This window comes from Artemia franciscana, unplaced genomic scaffold (genome assembly GCF_032884065.1).
Source record: "Artemia franciscana unplaced genomic scaffold, ASM3288406v1 Scaffold_320, whole genome shotgun sequence".
NCBI classification, from domain to species: domain Eukaryota; kingdom Metazoa; phylum Arthropoda; class Branchiopoda; order Anostraca; family Artemiidae; genus Artemia; species Artemia franciscana.
This window is the reverse complement of record NW_027063873.1, coordinates 521,116-531,373: the sequence shown is the minus strand read 5'-3', so window position 1 is coordinate 531,373 and position 10,258 is coordinate 521,116.

The following is a 10,258-nucleotide window of genomic DNA, read 5'->3' as shown; positions in this document are numbered from 1 at the left end:
ATTCGTGTGGCATACCGCGTATAAAACCCTCTTTTGCATCTTTTTCGTATGTCACCCTTCCAATTGAAGGAGCCTGCTTGTATTCAACTCTGGTAATTCATCATTTAGTTTAAGAGCAAATGCCTCATTGTTTTTTACGTCCTCTTGTTATTTTTTTTCTTAAAGGTCACTTTATTATTGTTAGGCAGAAGCTCCTCTTCCATAACGAGACTATTGGAATCAGAGAGTTAATATCTTCACTTTGTATTAAAAGTCATTAACAACACTCTGTATTCACTTTGTATTAACACTTTATCAACTGTTTTAGGAAAGTTTACATCAAAAGTAGTCATTTCCAATTTTTTTTATTTCCCATATGTTCCCATTTGAATCATTCACTAGCTCTAAATTGTGCTTGTGTAACGCCCCCCGAAAAATACCCCTTCGCCCATAAAATATCTCACCGGAAAATATCCATCTGCGGAAATTATTCCAAAATAGTCACTTTTGGTATTTTTTCCATCGAAACTTTCAAACAAAAGTTTCTATTTGTTTTACAGTCCTAGAAACCTTGCCAATGAAAAAAAAATGATTTGTAATTATGTTTCCAGTAAAAGATTTTTCACAAGTGTAAGGGGTTGACACGAAGGTAAGAGGTTTGCAAAGGTGTTTTTATTGGGCGAAATAGGAGAAATCTCTTGAAGTGCCTCATTGATTTGTGCAGGAAACAGCCCTCTGTCAAATGTCTCATTGAATGACGATGTGGTTTTGTCGATAACAATTATTGATTCAGCTAGTGGGGCTAGTGGCCCTTTAGAGGTACAAAGGTGTATTGAGGTTGCCCGTACTTCTGACAGATACTCTTTTTCAACGGACCTCCAATATTTATGCAGATCTGTCAGTTCTGTAGCACCGGTCCAAATCGGTCGGTCATTGGAGACAAATTCCCTATATTGTAGCTTGTTTAATACTTTTCCTTGATTTTTTTTTTATTATTATGCTTTTGTTTGTTCAAGTGGTTGGCCTATAATTCTAGAATTATTTATTGGGCCCTGGCTGCTACTTGTTGGGTTTTTTAGGCTTATTTCTGCACATTCTGGTAAAATTACACTCTCTGTAGGCCTAGCTGTATCTTGATTAGGCCCATGGTCAAATAACTTACTAAAATCTATGTTTGGGGGATTCCATGGGAAAATTCCACTTTTCCTAAACACATTTGCACATATCTCTGAGGTCATTGTCTTCCTAAAGATATATGGACGATGTTGACAAAAACACATCTTCTAGACCCCTTTTGGTGGACACGAGTCCTTTTGTCCAGAGGTTTACGTGCTCTTCTAATTGTTCTGAAGGGGCTTAAATATGCCTAGGTCCGAGGGCTGCAAAATGTGGGTGGCATTTGGTAATGTGCACAATAGCCTAATATTTTTTTTCTTTTGCAAATTCTGATGACTTCAAGGATGTATGACTCTTGTGGCCATCCATAGTCAACACAATCTTTTCATAATCTATTTTAGGCCCTTTATTGGCTTTCATAAATAAAACAATAATTAAAAATTAAACACCAGAGCGTGGAGTTCCTGGGGGGCTTCCTGGTTGCCTTTACAACATTTGATTGCCTTTTACGAAATTGATTTGAATACGCATCAAATATCTTTCCAAACATGTAGGGAGATTAAGATTATTCAGGGTGCTAATTGTATTCATTTTCCGCTTATTTAGACGTATTTGTTTTCTACACAATTCTGCTGATGTTGATTGGTTCGAGCTAACACGAACTGTGCTAATGATCAGTTGTCTAGGGTAAAATAAGGAATTCATACAGTTGATTTTTTCCCGTAGACAGTTATATTGACACCTTGTATTATTTTCGAACCAAAGTTTTCGTCGTTTTAGTATTGGCTAATTGTTATTTTCTTCAGCTCCTCATAATCTTGTTCATACAAGTAATATATTGCTTGACCTGATTTGGATTCCACACGATTTAGGCTCACATAGTTCTTATATAAAATAAGGAACACATTCTGTTCTTCTTACAAATTTTAATTCTTTTCTACTAATTTTGATAGAAATTTCAAGGATTAAATTATGGCAAAACCTTCTTCGTTATACATATGCCTTATGTCTTCAACAATTAGGATGCGATTAGGGGGTTAGCTTACTTGGGGGCTCTGTTTACCAATACTTTAAGTATATCATGAAAAGAGAAATCACCAATGCAACAGCACAAACACAAAAAAAAGAAAAAAAGAAGAGAGACAGAAGGAGAAAAGGAAGACTGTTTTCCTAAATTAGTGATTAATATAGACCAGCAATTGAATGAGGCTTTAACCCTACTCATCCATACAATCACATAGGTCAAACAGCATAGCCACACACAATCAACCATAAAGAATAATCCATGGACAGGCAGTCATGTCGTCAATAAGTATAAGTCGTCATTTACCAAACAATAGAAAAAATAATATAGAAAAATAATTCAGAGGCAACACCCAACATATATATATATATATATATATATATATATATATATATATATATATATATATATATATATATAATATATATATATATATATATATATATATATATATATATATATATATATATACATACATACATATATATATATATATATATATATATATATATATATATATATATATATATACATACATACATATATATATATATATATACATATATATACACACATACACATATATATATAAATATGGGTCGATACCATCATCCCTGACAAAAAAAAAGAATCCGTGATCTGTCTTCTGGCAAAAAATACAAAATTCCACATTTCTTAGATAGAAGCTTGAAACACTGCATAATGATACGCTGAATGAGACTAAGATACGCTGAATCTGATGGTGTGCTTTTCGCTAAGATTTGATAACTTTTTAGGGGGTGTATCCCCCTATTCTCTAAAATAAGGCAAATTTTCTCAGGTTCGTAACTTTCAATGGGTAGGATAAACTTGATGAAAGTTATCTATTTAAAATCAGCATTAAAATACAATTCTTTTAATGTAACTATTGGTATCAAATCTCCGTTTTTTACAGTTTTGGTTACTATTGAGCCGGGCCACTCATTACTACAGTTCGTTACCATGAAGTAAGGGGTGTTTCCCCTATTTTCTAAAATAAGGCAAAATTTCTCTGGCTCGTAACTTTTAATGGGTAAGACTAAACTTCATGAAACTTATATATTTAAAATCAGCATTAAAATATAATTTTGTTGATGTAACTATTGGTATCAAAATTTCGTTTTTTAGAGTTTTGGTTACTATTGAGCCGGGTCGCTCCTTACTACAGTTCGTTACCACGAACTGTCTGAAACATCATTTGTACAATGATGGACATTTTGTGTTCCTAGTAGCCATTAACGTATTATTGTTAATAGATGCCAGACCGTAGGAAAATATGCAAGTTCCATGTGCTTTTATTCTTTGCCTCCAGTCAAAATATTAAATTTCAAATTTAGTTTCATTCAAAATGGTTATTTCATGGATTTCTTTTCCTGAATTTTTAAAAAAGATCAAAGCGTGAATTTCAGACCAGTTACTTTTTTAGATTTCAGGAAAAATAAGAAGGATTAATAAAAATATCATACAAAAAAATTCAAAAAATCTATAAGAAGCTTAAAGGACGGTTTTTAATCTCATACAGAAAAGACCAAAGGTGAATATTTTTTAATAAGAGAATTAAAAACAAACTGTACCACAAGTCAAAAACCAAATATCTCCACTTCACAAACGAAAGACATTATCAAAGGGGGACTAGCTTGAACAAACCTGTCAAAATTTTTTGAGAAAACCCTGAAAAAGACATATAAAAAAACAAAAAAACAATTCAAGTCCAATCTGGGCATTGAAGGAAAAACTCAGACCTAATAATTGGTGTTAGAATAAAGAAATTTTTGATGGGGTGATGGGGAAAATTTACTATTTAGCGTAAAGAGCGGGACGTTGAGGAGGGGACATCTTCTTTCATATACAGAATAATTTTTGGTCGTTTTAAGTTTGAATGTCGCTTCTTACTTTCAGTAACAAAAACTTATTTTTATTCAATTTCTGAACAATTTTGAATTAATACAGGTTTTGATTTTGGCTCACCGTGCATGAATAACTAAAACGAAATTTGCATTTTAAGTTTACTTAAAATGAAGACCCTAAAATGAAGACTACTTAAAATGAAGGTTCTTGTAAAAAGAACCTTTTATTGAACTAAATAGGACGTTTTTATTACGAATAAAAACACGTAACTTAAAAATTAAATTACGTTACGAGCTTCTATATTCACATATTATATTTCCTATATGACACGGTTCATACCCTCGTCAAAACCTTGTTCTTTACGCTATAGTTTGAATTTTGTGCCAATTCTTTAAGACTTGAAAAAAAGGTAAAGGTAAAGGATACTGCATTAGACTTTACAGTCCCTACCGGCGGTGTTGATCTCTGTTTCTAGGCCCTTCAGCCAGGAAGTGCAATGGGGGGGGGTCAACCATCCTGTGCTTTCGCACACCCTTCCTGTTTACTTTCCCCAGATTTGTCCAGGTACCCATTTAGAGCTGGGTCGACTCTGACGAAGCTTACAGAGTCACGCCACTGACCCGTGTCCCAAACTGAACAATTGGATACACTGGGATTCGAACCCAAGTCCTCTTAGACATAGGATCCTGAATCCAGCGCACCAATCCGATCGGTACACTATTTTGAATTGCAAAAATACTTTAGCCTAAAGAGTGAGGTATTTAGGAGGGGATGAACACCCCTCATATACATAATAATATATGTTAGTTTTAATGTTGTTCCTTACTTTAAGTTAAAAATAATTGCTTTTTGATTTAATTTTACGTCGTTTTTTTTCAATAACGCAGAAAAATTCAGCACCCCCTTCATGAGAATTCTCTTTCCCCATGGAAAGATCCTATAGCGTAACTAACAACCCCTGACCCTCCTCCACCATATAAATCTCCCCTGAAAACATCAGCATACTTCTCAATAGCCAATACTACATGTAAAGAATGGGCTAAGTTCATAACTTCCAGCCCTTCCCCCAGGAACAATGGGGGATTAATTCGTTCTCAAAGACATGGTTACTAGCTTTTTTAACCATGGGGAACAAAATGGCTATCTCAAAATTCTGATTCGGTGACTTGGAGGAGAAAATGAGTGTAGGAGGGATCCTACTGTCCCTCAGTTTTTTTTGTTTCTTAAAAAGGGCACTAAAACTTTTAATTTCTGTTAAAATGACCCCTCTTGTTACATTCTAACAGCACTGGGTCGATGTGATCATCCATGGGGGGAAAAAAGAACAAAACAAAAACAAACAAATATACACGCATCATTGATCTTTCTTTTGACAAAAACTACAAAATGCTACATTTTTGCAGTTAGGAGCTTGAAAACTCTACAGTATTAAAACCTCTGATACTCTGAATCTGATAGTGTAATTTTCATTGAGCTTATATGACTTTTAGGGGATGTTTTCTCTTTTTTTGAAAAATAAGGCCAATTTTCGCAAGCTCTTAACTTTTGATAGGTAACACTAAACTTGATGAAACTTACATGTTTAAAATTCTGTTTTTGAGTGTTTTGGTTACTATTGAGCCTGTTATTTCCTTAATACAGCTCGTTACTATGAATTGTTAGAAAAAAAAAGAAAATTGAAAATAGATGAAAAAGATATAAATGAAAAAAGAAAATCATTACATACTTGATATATTTGTTCTGCCTCTTGACAAGATTTATGTTTTGACAATATACTCTTTGCCAATTCTGCAATCTGGAATGATCGTTCTTTCCTCGATCTTATCTTTTGAATTTCTTCTACCTTTTTTGCCTTTTCCGGGCTCTTCTTTTCTGATTTTAAATTTTTAGCTTAGAAGTCCAGGATTGTATTTAACAAAAGTCCAGTTTGTAATTTAAATTTCTTTACTTTGTGTAAGCTCTCCGGGGATTCTTCAGGTGTGTCTAGAAAGGATAGATTGTATTGTTTTTATTTTTTAATTCTGTTTGCTTACTTTGGTTTTAGTAATTAGTTCTTTAGTTTTGTATGCATCCTTTTTGGTTTGGCGTGACTTTTTAAGCTTTAAATTTTTTATACCTTTTTAACGTATTGTTAGGGGAATTTGGGTCATACGAGAATTTGTTATAATAGCCAATCTCAAGTAAGGGGTGATGTACCCCTTCATATTTTATGCAATTGGGGTTTGCTTCAATTTTTTCAAGTTTGTGAGGGTCCTTTGCAAAACCAGGGAAGAACATTGTATTGACGTTCCAGTCTTCTTATTATCAGTTGTAAGCAACCCAAAATTTTCCCTTCTCTGCTACTATATTTAATTCCTGTCTCTCCCCTAGCTGGACAAAGTTTGGTGGTATTTGCCAACTTTAATCCGTATTTGTATGTATGTGGTTTAAACTTTCGTAGATCATAGTTGTGGTCCCATTTTTTGCAAACAGTTCTTTACCTTGTTCGTCTATGACCAATATGGCCGCGGTATAGATGATATTTTCCTTTGTGTGGGCTATAGAGATGGATTCTGTATCGATAATTTATTTTGCCATTATCTGGGACAATTTTATTATTGAGTGATCCTATTAAGACTGTGGGAACTAATTTTTGTTATTTGTTTGTTGGGAAATTTAACCTAATACTAACATTACGATTGTTTCCCAAAATAATTTTAAGAATATTTCACGTCTATTTGTACAGAACCCACAGAGCATACATTGAATTTTAGTGGAAAACGTGATTCCTCTGTGAATTATGAACTTTTCTAATAGGTTTAATTTCGACTGGCAGATATAAATCAGGTTTTCCAATATCCCATTGATGCACGGACTGTTTTTTTCTGTCCTCTTTTTCTATGGGCAGTTCCTGTGGCGCTAGTGTTTCCTTTGAAATTTTTGACCTTTTAGTTGCACTTTCATGGCGTGTGCGTTGGCACTTTCTGGGCTTGTTCCTTCTGAGTCTGTATGCTCCTCTTGTTCTGACTCACTGCCAGTTTCTGAAGAACTCGTGTTTGCAGATTCACTTCTTCGTTCTTTGGAAGAAGATATCTGAGATTTTGGCGTTGACCCTGCTTGTTCTTCGAAAATTTCTTCTCCTCTAGAAATAGAGGGTTTGTTTATTGATTCTTCTTGTTGATTCCTGGGATCAGGGGAATTGAATTACTCCTGGGAACTTGGTGATGCTTCAAACGTTTTGCTGAGGCTCTTCCATTGTTTGAAAGCCATATCTTCAGGGGGAAGGGGAATTGATTGCATCTTGATTTCTTTCCAAGATACCCAGTCCTTTGGTTTTGGTTTTAATACTGCAATGTCACGATATTGTCGTTCACTGGTAACTGGGTTTGCTCCATACAAACTTTGTCTGGTCTTAATCGGGTAATTAATTAGGTCCATGGCTTCTCGCAGTGTTTTCCTTTGTGTCTGGTTGGCTTGTTCTGGCTTTTGGTCACCCGGGGTGTCTATAGTCTTATTTAATTCATTAAATAACGTCAAAGGTCTGCCTATTGGGGTAGCTGGGGATATTATATCGTCTTGGAAACGTTTTAGAGGGTAAGGAGTCGAGATTATATCTGGAAAAAATTTGTTTTTTGGGGAAATTGTATAATCTAGATCTTCAGAGTTTTCAGTTGATGATCAATCGCTCTCCTTTTGTTTTGGCATAACTTGTGTTCTATCTTTCGGAGTAATCATATTTGTCATTGTTTGAAATTCGTAGAATTCTTCCTCGTCATTGCTGTTTTCAAAATGTCCTTGTTTAAAGTGAAAGGGTTTAAGTTCTCTTAATCTTGATGATAGTGTTTTATTTTCATCCTCGGAAAATATTTCTACTTTTCAAACATATGTATTATTTTTAAGAAGTGAATTTAATTGTAACAAAATATAACCAAATCTGATGAAAATATAATACTTTATTAACACGATTATGGAAACGAAAACAAAGAACTATGGAAAGCAGGCTGCCTAGAACACTCGACCTAGCCTTCTCTATCAGTGTTAATTAAGTGCAATCAGCCCAACTTATTAATTTTTTTTTCAAACCTTAGCGATCATTAAATGTACTTGACAGGAAGTATTGTAAATATTTCAATGATTACGAATGGTATTTACTTAAATTATATTTGGGTGTCTGCACCAGTGTTGCCAACGCTTTGGAAGAAAAAGTACCCCAAAACGCCCGAAAATTGTACCACTGATCAAAAAATTTGTACCATGTCGATTTTTATGGCGCAGAATTTTTTTGCTCTACGCGCAACACGCGGACGATCGGAGAAGTACATTGCAATAAAGAGAACAAAGTATCAGATATCTTCTTTCAAAGATATTTGGGAAATCCCCTTTCCCCTGCGGAGACCATTTTTGAGTCACTCCCGCAAAAAGCAGAATTTTTATTCAATAACGAACAATTGACAACATTATTATTTTATCGTCAAAAACTGAATATATAAATATATAATGTTTTAAGGGACTTGAGAATGAAACCTGGAAAAGATGCCTTTGTTCCACACCACCCTAGAGGTCAAGGCTAGTGGTGCGTCTTTTTAAAGAGGTTCCCCCAGTAGGCCTCATCCTCTGTGTCATGTAATTTAATAATTGAATTTCTTTCCTTTTTTTTGATTTTTTTATAAGAATTGAAAGAGAAAAGAATTGAAAGAGAAAAGAACTGAAAGAGAAAAGAACTGAAATAGAGAAGAACTGAAATAGAAAAGAATTGAAAGAGAAAAGAATTGACAGAGAAAACCATTATAGTTTAGCGACTTTTAAGAGTCGTTAAAAAGTTCTAAAAACTTCTCCTTCTTTTTCTTCTTTGTCTTTTTGGCCTTTATTTGTTCCGTAGCGGCAACTATTTGCTTTGCCACAGCCGTCATATCCTTACCACAGTCGAAAAGTGTTAGCTGCCTACTAATCCCTGTTTGCTTCTCTCTCATGAATCGCCAAGACTCCAGATTATCTCGATGAATCGTCTTGTGTTTGAATTTCCCTTGCTGTTCTCGGTTTTAATTTCCCTGACGATGCATCGCCGACTTCTTTTGGCTTCTTATTCTCCATCGTGACGGCTGCATCTCTCCGGCGTTTCCTGGCCTTACCGGACATGAGAAAAACGATTTCTTGACCTTCGTTGAAGTCACCAGGTCTGACGCCATTATCGTAATAAAGTTCTTCGCCAGCCGAGATATCCCTTGTTGCAACCAGAAATGGCCATTTGACATGTTCAAAAACCAACTGCTTCTATTTTAGGTTTGGGCCATCTTCATTAGCCCTGTGATTAATGAAGCGCCCAAAACAGGTCTGATGAGGATGACAATCACAGACCTCCTGTCTCGCGTCAATTGAATAATCTGTGGCGTGCAAAATGTAGTTGGCTCCATTTTATTCTCCCTTGAGGGTTTGGAGGAGTTTTTTGGCTTCCACGGTTGCCATCCGATTTCCGTGATATTCAACCACTACTTGATTCTCCCAGAATGGCAAACTCACATAAACGCCCATTCCTGCATCTTTCTCTTGGCTCCTGGCTAACGTCAGACCTATCCATGACTGATTAAGTATGCATTGAAGGAGAGTTTTATCCACGAGAGGTTCAATAGGATAGGTTTTCTTGGTCCTGTAGCTTTGGTATTTTGCCGGACATTTACAAGTGACGGCAAGGTGTCCTTGTATCCCAATCGACGTACTGCTTAGCAAAGTTCTCTTCTGTGAGGTTTTTCGAAATGTCCGTGCCAAGACCACGCTTCTCTGACATGGCTTTGAGGATTGCCTGAAGTCGGACCTGCCTAAGTCCTTTGCTATAAAGATCCTTAACCGACTTCAGTTGGCCCAGATCGGTCATATCAGGATTGTAGCGTCGTATTAGAGAAAGTTTCCCCGTTTTAAAGTTAGCAGATGCATCTAGGGGACGTTTTTATGAGAACACGGTTGAGAGCCTAAAAAGAGAAAAAAGAGTTGAAAGCCTGAAAGATAAGATAAGATAATATTTATTTTCAAAAGACTATCACAAGTACTATAGAGCCGAATTTGCTTTACATGTCAGTAAAAGCTAAGAAAAAAAATTCAAATCAGTACATTAAGTCAAACATTTAAAATTTGAAAGAAATTAAAACAACAAAATCATCAAAGATAAAGGGGAAGTCAGTAAGCTTGACAATTAAATTACAAGAACATTATTATAAATCAAAAATAAAAACGGTCAAAGAGGAAAAGGGGACTTTGGCAAATAAATAATCACAAATTGTTATAAAGGTGTTCCAGAATAAA